General features: G+C 48.9%; 1 pseudogene; it reads right to left on the bottom strand.

The window, feature by feature from the left end:
• Window positions 1-1,037: 1,037 nt before the first annotated feature.
• LOC123037148 lies at window positions 1,038-5,123 on the bottom strand (annotated as a pseudogene).
• Between the last annotated feature and the right edge of the window lie 4,557 nt (window positions 5,124-9,680).

Here is a 9,680-nt window from a genome sequence, read left to right as displayed (position 1 = left end):
GTTGGAGAATGGACGCCAGTGACGGAGCCGGTGCCGAGGAGGCTGAGCGCGGCGGAGAGGCAAGCGCTCTGCGAGTTGGCGGATCTTGCCGGCGCGAGCGCTGCTGAGAAGCGGCGGATGCCGAGCGCCTTGCCGGGGCTAGCGCTTGGCGAGTTGGCGGATTCTGCCGGCGCGAACGCTGTTGATTAGCCGACGGCAGGGGACGCTCGTGCATATGGAGGAGCGTGTGGTGCTTGCCGTTGCACGTTTTGCACTTTTCCCCTGCGACAACTCCCGTTGGAGTGCTCGTGTGCGCGAACGCTGTTGATTAGCCGACGGCAGGGGACGCTCGTGCATATGGAGGAGCGTGTGGTGCTTGCCGTTGCACGTTTTGCACTTGTCGCCACTGCGACAACTCCCGTCGGAGTGCTCGTGGGCGAGACAATTTGAGCAGTACTTATTAATCAGCACTGCCCGAAGCCGCGTCTCTGCGCTCAGCTTTAGGAACCTCTGGCACTTTCGAAGCGGATGGATTCCACGGCAGACTCGGCATCGGTAGGAATGTATACCTCGAGTACGTCTGCTTTCTAATGCCTGAGCGCTGCGTGGACGAGGAACCATGATGTGATCTGGTGGGGAGTAATGGATAAAAAAAAGATGATTTGAGATGCTTCGATGGCGAGGATTGTTGGGGAATTATGTGGAGGATGTTGGTTGAGGAAGACGGTTGGAGGGTTCTCCTGGCAGAAGAACCACCTTGGTCACGGGACGCTTGATAATCCTACGTGCCGTGAGAATGCTGACGACACGGACATTGCCGTCAGCCCCCGGAAAGACAGAGTCGATTCTGCCAAGGCGCCACTCATTCGAGGGCAGATTGTCCTCCTTGACGACTACCATGTCGCCAACGCGGAGATTTGCGGTCGGGGACTGCCACTTGTTACGCTTGTGGAGCTCTTTGAGATACTCCTCTTTCCATCGAGCTTGGAATTGTTGATGGAGCGCCTTTAAGTGTTGCCACCGATTTACAATGGACTTGGATTCCCCTCTTAATTCGGGTTCCACTATGGACAGAAGAGGTCCGCCGACTAGAAAATGCCCTGGTGTCAATGCTAAGAGATCAGTGGGATCTTCAGACATAGGAGATAGCGGTCTGGAATTTAGACAAGCTTCAATTTTCGCTAGGAGGGTTGAAAGTTCTTCAAAAGTGTACTTTCGAGTAGCGGTGGACTTGTAAAACAAGGTTTTGAAGCTTTTGACACCCGCTTCCCACAGGCCTCCCATATGGGGTGCCCCCGGAGGAATGAATTGCCAGTTGAGCTGCTGATGACTATACGCATCAGTCACAGACTCTTTTACGGCTTGTAGAAAATCTCGGGAGAGCAGGGTGGCAGCGCCGACAAAGGTTTTCCCATTGTCGGACTGCACTTGACGGGGACAACCTCTTCTGGATACGAACCGAGCGAAAGCGGCGAGAAATTTCTCGGTCGTCAGATCGGATGTAGGCTCTAGATGGATGGCCTTCGTAGAGAAACACACGAAAACCAACACATACCCTTTTGTAATTAGGCAAGCTCTGCCTGTGTAATTTTTTATGTCGAAAGGGCCGGCGTAGTCCATCCCTGTGTACGTGAATGGCCGGGAAAAAGAGACTCGCTCTTTCGGAAAACTTCCCATCATCTGAACTTGCAATCGCTTCTTATGGATAACGCAGACCTTGCAGGAGTTAATAACGGCCTTTACCAAGTTCTTTATTTTCGGAACCCAATATCTGGACCGGGTGAGACGTACGACTAACTGGTTACCTCCATGCAACGTTATGAGATGCGTAAAGTTTACCAGTAGTCGAGAGAGTGCACATTCGTACGGGAGGATTATAGGATGTCGTTCATCATATCGCAAATTCTCGGAGGCCGTTATTCGGCCGCACGCCCTTATAAGCCCTTTCTCATCTAGAAAAGGGTTCAAGGAGAGGATGGAACTTGCCGCGGACACAGGACGCTTTTGACTCAAGCAGCGATATTCGTTAGCAAAATATCTGCGCTGAGTGCTAATGACCATGAGCCGTTCAGCGGCGACAAGTTCTTGGGCTTCTAGATGGACTTCCGGAATCGGCGACTGTTTCCTACATCGCTGGACAAAACGGTGGACATACGCAAGGACCCGTAAAGCTCTATTTAACTTGGAAAAGCGATCAAGGATGTCCTCTGTCGGACTGGACGCAACGTGGGCCTTGACAGGACGCCTTTCCACTTCGGTCACCTGTAAATCGGTGCTTTGGGCAGGCCACTGATCTCGTGGCTTTTGCAACCAAGTGGGCCCATGCCACCACAGGGAGTTGTCGACCAGTTCTTGTAATGGCACGCCCCGACTGGCCAAGTCAGCTGGATTGTGTTCGGATTGAACATGCGACCAATTGGCTGCCTCTGTGGACTGGGTGATCTTTGTTACCCGATTGGCAACGAACGTTGTCCACTGGCATGCTGGTTTGGCTAGCCATGCAAGCACAATCGTGGAATCGGTCCAACAATGGAGTTTCGAGGACAGCATCGGCATATGGGGGAGGATGGATTCGGCCATCTCGGATAGCAATAGAGCTCCACACAGCTCTAGTCTGGGAAGCGACACAGTTTTTACTGGCGCCACGCGCGTCTTGGCCGTGAGAAGATGCACTAGCGTCGTGTGCCCCATCTCGACGCGCACATAGATCGCAGCACCGTACGCCTTTTGAGAGGCATCACAGAATCCGTGATGTTCCACTCGGAATTCTGGGCGGAAGGAAACCCATCTGGGAATTCGGACTTGATCTAGGACTGAGTAGCTTTTAAGGAAATCACGCCACTTTTGGCACAGTTCAATGGGAAGTTCATCATCCCACCCTAGATCACGCAGCCAGATCTCCTGCATGAAAATCTTGGCACAGACCACGAAAGGGGCGAGCCAGCCTGCTGGATCAAACAGCTTCGCAATTTGGGAGAGAACATGCCGTTTTGTGAGTGTAGCTTCGGTGGATAGGTCGGGGAGGGCGAAGAAAAACTCATCGGATGTTGCTTTCCAACGGACTCCGAGAGTTTTCGCCGTGCTTTCCGTATCTATTTCGAGGAAATCGGCATTTAGAAGATGATCGGTTCCGATATGAGCCAGAACTTCTTTGTGGTTGGAGGTCCATTTCCTTAATGGAAAACCAGCCGAATCGAGGGCACTCTGCAACTCGCGAATGGTGAGGTGAGCCTCTTCTGCAGAGTCAGCTCCCGAAAGGACATCATCGACATACATGCAACCACGAATAACTTTACTCGCCCTCGGATGGGTTAGTTGCACGTCGGTCGCCAGCTGTTGCAGTACCCGAATTGCCAGGAACGGTGCACAATTGACCCCAAACGTAACAGTTTTTAGCTCAAAATCTCGAATGTACCCTTCCCTATCGCGGAATAAGATACGTTGGAACGCTGTCTGCTTCGGATCTACCCAGATCTGCCGGTACATTTTTTCGATGTCAGCACTATACACAAATCGGAAATATCGCCACTTCAGGATCTGGATGGTTAGATCGGACTGTAGGACCGGGCCAGCATGAAGGATATCATTTAAGCTGACCCCATTGTCTGAAGGGCTGGAGGCGTTGAATACCACTCGAAGTTTGGTGGTCGTACTCTCCGGTTTTAACACTGCGTGGTGTGGCAGGTAGTAACATGCTGAATCGTGGGTAGGAAGGACTTCTCTCATGTGATTGAGGTCGAGATATTCTTGAATAACTGAGTCGTACTTGGATTTTAACGTACTGTCCCTTTTTAGCCGCTGCTCGTTTCTTAAGAATTGAGCCAGCGCCTGGGATCTGGAATGTCCCAGGGAGCAATTAATGTTCTCAGGATCTCGAAAAGGAGAGACTCACGACATACCTGCCGGTTTCGTCTTTTGTGGTGGTCCGAAGAAAATTGTCCTCACAAATCACGTCGGATTCTTTTGCCACTTTTACTGGCAGATCCTCCACCTCCCAGAATTTGGTGAGGAGTTTATCGAGAGACGCTTCATACGTGTGTGCAACTTGCGTGGAAAAGGATGATATTTGATCATGCCTCGGAGCTGGTACTGGTCCTGTTAGAATCCAGCCGAAAATAGTCTCTTGACCGAGAAGCGAGCCACAGATGTTCGCTCGGGTACCGCTTAGTAGAATGGATGGAAGTATATCGGCCCCGATTAGAATATCTATTTGTGCGCTCTCATAGAACTTTGGATCCGCTAGCGGAAGTTCGGGAAGGTCTCGCAGGAAATGTTGCGGAAGCGGACATGAAGGAAGATTTCCGGCTATTTGTGGAAGCACGTAGGCAGTGGTGTTTAACTGCAAGCTAGGCCGGGTTGGAGAACGGATCGTGAATTGACAGATCAGCGGAGACCGTTTGATTAAGTCCTGAGACCTGTGCTCGGATAACCTGGAACGGCAGTTTAATCAGGTTGAAAAGGCGCTCAGTGATGAAGGTCGCCTCAGATCCGGAGTCTATTAAGGCTCGCGCTTGGAAATTGGAACCTCGATGGCATATATTAATTATAGCGGTGCCTAGGAGGACTGACCTAGTGCCTGCCGCAAAATAATTCTGAAGCGTTGACTGCGTGCCACTGGCAGCCGAGGGACCGAGAGTATTTGGTCTGGATCTGGGCGTTGGCGTTGGATTTGCGCGCGCTGGGGATGGGCTGCCTCGGTGTAGGAGCGTGTGATGGCGGCCGCGGCACGTGAAGCAGTTATGTGCGCTTTCGCAGTCGCGCAACTGATGTGTCCGCGCAAAGCAGTTTAAACACAGCTGTTTTCTTTTTATATATGCGATGCGTTGGTCGACCGTCATCTGGAGAAATTTGGCGCATGTGCGTACAGGATGGTTCTCTCTATTACAGAGATCGCACCCTCTAAGTTGCCTAGGTGCTACCCTTGTCTCGTATGAATTTATTCTTCGAGACGCCGAGTTGGAAGTGGATGCCCTGGGCTGAGTCTGACTAGAACCTGATGGTCGTACATCATCTATGGCTTCTAGTGTCCTGTGACGCTCCGTTAGGAAAACGTTCAGCTCGTGCCACGTAGGGATCTCGGCTTTGTTATGGAGGGACTGCTCCCATAGGGAAAGCGTAAGCTTTGGGAGTTTGGACGAGCACATATATACCAAGAGGCAATCCCAAGTTTCGACCTGAATACCGGACATTTCTAGTGCAGTAAGGCAACCCTGGATGGTACTTTGAAGTTCTTTCAAGGCTGACCCAGACTCCTGTGTGACGGACGGTACATTGAAAAGTATCTTTAATTGACTGTTTACTAACAATCGCTTGTTTTCGAAACGCTCAGTGAGGTTATCCCACGCTGATCGAAAGCCATCATTAGTAAGGGGTGAATTTGAAACTATATTGTGAGCGTCGCCACTCGTTTTAGCATTAAGGTGAAATAATTTTTCGACAGGAGTGAGTCTGGGATTGTTGATATAAATTGCCGTGAATAGATCCCTAAAGGTTGGCCAACGAAGATAGTCGCCGGTAAAAACTTCGGTATCGCACGGCGGAAGCCGGCAGCCTGACGGAATGTATGTCTGAGAAGGATCAGCTGGCGTTGGGGAAGGTTGCGGAAGTTGCGGAGTTTGCGCTATCATGTCTGCTATCTGGGCACCGCACCTTTCGTACGCGCTGTAGCAATACCCGTACTTAGCCTTGAGGACTGGCAAGCTGTCAGCTGCACCTTCTCCGGCTGCTACAAGGCATGCGGTACAGGCATCGTATTCTTTTTTGATGCGGATCCATACCTCTCGGATTTCGTCTCGGCGAATATTGAGGACGGATAACGTAGGAGGGACCGCCGAGGGAATATTTATCCGCGATTCCAATTCGGACAGTCGATCCGAGACTTCAATAAATTGGCTCATAGCGAGGTCGGCAGCCGTTGCAACCATTTTTGTGCTGGCTCGCGTGGTTCTTTCGATGGAAGAAGGAGCCTTTTTGGGAGGTGACGTCTTGACCTTTTTAGGTGTGGGCGTCCTTACCGTGATTTTTGGTATTTTCGGTGATGGAACAGGGGATAGTTTGTTAGAACTTTCCCTGGACATAACAAACTAGGATGCTGTTAGGATGGAATGTGCGCGCTGATATTTCGGACAGAATTCAGAGAAACAATTACGGACCCACTTATGGACCAGCTAAAAAATAGTCGATATGCGTGGCTGAATTATTGTTAAAATATTCGCCAGGCTTTTGGTGGAACGATGGAGCAAGAATGGAAAAAAAAATACCAAAAAAAAAAAATACCACAAAATAAAAATACTGAAAAAATACTGGATTGGATGAGGTATTTGTCGTTTAGTATTTTATAGTGGGTGGTTGGCCGAATTAGGATGGGATTGGATGTCCCCGGCAGTGTTTGGAGTTTATTGGTTTTGTTTTTCTTTATTTTAAAAAAATATTCGGAGACAAAAAAAAACAAAAAATAATACCTTTCAGTGGTATGCGGGTGGTATTTTTTTCGAATTTTTCTTTTTTATCCCCAAAAGAAAAAATTGAGTATCGATGTATCTGCAGATTTACCAAGCTCAATAAATAAGAAGACAAAATACTGGAAAGGGCGTTTTTTTTTTTTGAAAAAAATGTGAAACCGAAGAAACAAATTAATAAATCAATAAATTAATAAATTGATTCCACTAGTTCCGCGATGGCGACAGTATTTTATATTTTTTCCCCCTTTTTTTTTTTTTTTTTTTTGGAACTGGCAGTAATTCTCAGTATTTGTTTAATTTTATTGGAGTTGAACTTGGTGTTTATTAATTTTGTTGGAATTTATTAATTAATTTATTAATTGGATGATTGAAAAACAACTGCCCGAACTTTTGCGGGCTGTGTATTGGTGACGCTGGAATGCGCGGGATTATCGAGCTTTTTGCGGTACTGCAATTCGCGTGTATGTGTAGATGTATGGATGGATAGTGCCCAAAATATGTAAATAAGTAAAACACACTGAGACACAAAAGTTATTTCACGTCAGCTTTAGGAATTCATTTAATATATATTTATTGGATTGCCGACGGAAATACTTGAGCTTTCGGAATTGGGGTGTAGTTGTGTAGAAAAATATGTATAAATGTATGTATATATATATGGAATATGTAATATATGTAATATGGATGTAATATATGTAATATGGATGTAATATATGTAATATGGATGTAATATATGTAATCAATATGGCGGAAAATTTTATTGTAAATTTTGCCGGCGGGTATGTGTTGTAAATTTTTCGATTTATTGTGGACTGTATTTGGATTTGTAATAATGTAAGCAAATATTGTCACAGCGGATGTACAATAAAAAATTAATATCAAAAAAATATTTGTGGGCCGAAATTGGCGGAACACTTAATTTTTTGTTTCACTTTTTTTTGGAAAATTACTTTGAACTCAATTTTTAAATTGATTTATTTTTTCACTGTTCACTGAATTTTTTGAAATTAATTTTTTTTTCACTGTACGCTTGACTTTTTATTTGCACACTTTAATTTGGATTTCTACTTTTTATTTTTCTTCGATTTGATGTTGGATGTATATTTAGTGGATGTACGGCCAAATGCGAATATGAAACTTGTACATCAATATGCACACGAAAAGGAATTAGAAAATAGGCAATATGGCCGCACGTTAAAAGAGAACGAAGAAATAAAAGACGGAATTGGAATTGTAATTTACTAACTGCCGTCGTCGGATTAAATCGGACTTGGATTTTAGACAAATCGTACAGAAAGTCAAACGAATTATGTTCTTCGAATGGCTGACTGTCGACCGGCAGTTAATAAAAAAATTAATAAATTGGCACTTATCTGGCTCGAATGGACCAAAAAATGAAGAGGTGGGGCGTCGGGGATGTCGTCGCTTGGGGGCAGCTTCGTCGGTGGTTGCGGCTGTCGCACGTAGCCGGGTCGCAAGCTGGAAAATACGTGGTGAAGAGAAACACTCGATCGCGGTGCGCAAAGTAATGAAACAAAAAACTCGGTGAACTTTTCGGGTTATAGCGCGGACCGGCCGGGCGATGTATTTCACTAGTGGTACAATGAAAGACTAACTTAAACCTAATTGAACGCTGCGTTTCAAAGCGCAGTGGAGAGATTCCGGGAGCGGGAAGGCGGGAGAGCCTGGAATCGCAAGCGTCCAGTGCGAGGGGAGAGCGGGAGAGCCTGGGAGGCGAGAGGGCATTCGCTACGAGGGAAGCGCGGGCAGTTTAAACGAGGGGAGAGCGGCGTAAACATTCCGCCCCCTTGCAATCGCTAGCGTTGCAAAAGACAAGCCCACTCCTGTCGTCTAGGCTTGACTGCAGGCGCCGGACAGGATCCACCCGAATGCCGTCCTCTGGGCCACTGGGAGTCCCTCGTCGACCAGATGGAAGCCCGGTCGGATGACCTTGGCGTAGACATCCGCACCCAGGACTACCGAGATGGTTGCCGGCAAGTAAAAAAGCGTTTGTCGGCCAACGGGCCCGTATCTGAGTCTCCGTATCTGCCGACCACGGTGTCCGAGAGCTCTCGGATGGGGGTGCGGATGCGGACGTTCGGCTCCACTTTCAAGACCACCTCTAGCTTGAAGCCGTTGTCGCACTTCGACCGAATTGTCGCCGTGCAGATGCTCTCGTCGCCGACGGTCGTAGTCGGCAAGCGGAACGCGGACGCCAATGATGCGTCGATGCAGCTCGTCGGTGTACACGGGTCGATGAGGGCGGCCGTGTCGAAGGTCTTCAGCCCGGTCTCCAAAGTGACCATGGCCGTCGGCAGGACATTGACGCTGTGCCGTTGGAGAATGGACGCCAGTGACGGAGCCGGTGCCGAGGAGGCTGAGCGCGGCGGAGAGGCAAGCGCTCTGCGAGTTGGCGGATCTTGCCGGCGCGAGCGCTGCTGAGAAGCGGCGGATGCCGAGCGCCTTGCCGGGGCTAGCGCTTGGCGAGTTGGCGGATTCTGCCGGCGCGAACGCTGTTGATTAGCCGACGGCAGGGGACGCTCGTGCATATGGAGGAGCGTGTGGTGCTTCCCGTTGCACGTTTTGCATTTGTCGCCACTGCGACAACTCCCGTCGGAGTGCTCGTGGGCGAGACAATTTGAGCAGTACTTATTAATCAGCACTGCCCGAAGCCGCTTCTCTGCGCTCAGCTTTAGGAACCTCTGGCACTTTCGAAGCGGATGGATTCCACGGCAGACTCGGCATCGGTAGGAATGTATACCTCGAGTACGTCTGCTTTCTAATGCCTGAGCGCTGCGTGGACGAGGAACCATGATGTGATCTGGTGGGGAGTAATGGATAAAAAAAGATGATTTGAGATGCTTCGATGGCGAGGATTGTTGGGGAATTATGTGGAGGATGTTGGTTGAGGAAGACGGTTGGAGGGTTCTCCTGGCAGAAGAACCACCTTGGTCACGGGACGCTTGATAATCCTACGTGCCGTGAGAATGCTGACGACACGGACATTGCCGTCAGCCCCCGGAAAGACAGAGTCGATTCTGCCAAGGCGCCACTCATTCGAGGGCAGATTGTCCTCCTTGACGACTACCATGTCGCCAACGCGGAGATTTGCGGTCGGGGACTGCCACTTGTTACGCTTGTGGAGCTCTTTGAGATACTCCTCTTTCCATCGAGCTTGGAATTGTTGATGGAGCGCCTTTAAGTGTTGCCACCGATTTACAATGGACTTGGATTCCCCTT

This window comes from Drosophila rhopaloa, unplaced genomic scaffold (genome assembly GCF_018152115.1).
Source record: "Drosophila rhopaloa isolate 14029-0021.01 unplaced genomic scaffold, ASM1815211v1 contig_148, whole genome shotgun sequence".
NCBI classification, from domain to species: Eukaryota; Metazoa; Arthropoda; class Insecta; order Diptera; family Drosophilidae; genus Drosophila; species Drosophila rhopaloa.
The sequence above is the reverse complement of the archived record's forward strand: the minus strand, read 5'-3'. Positions and strand labels throughout refer to the sequence as shown.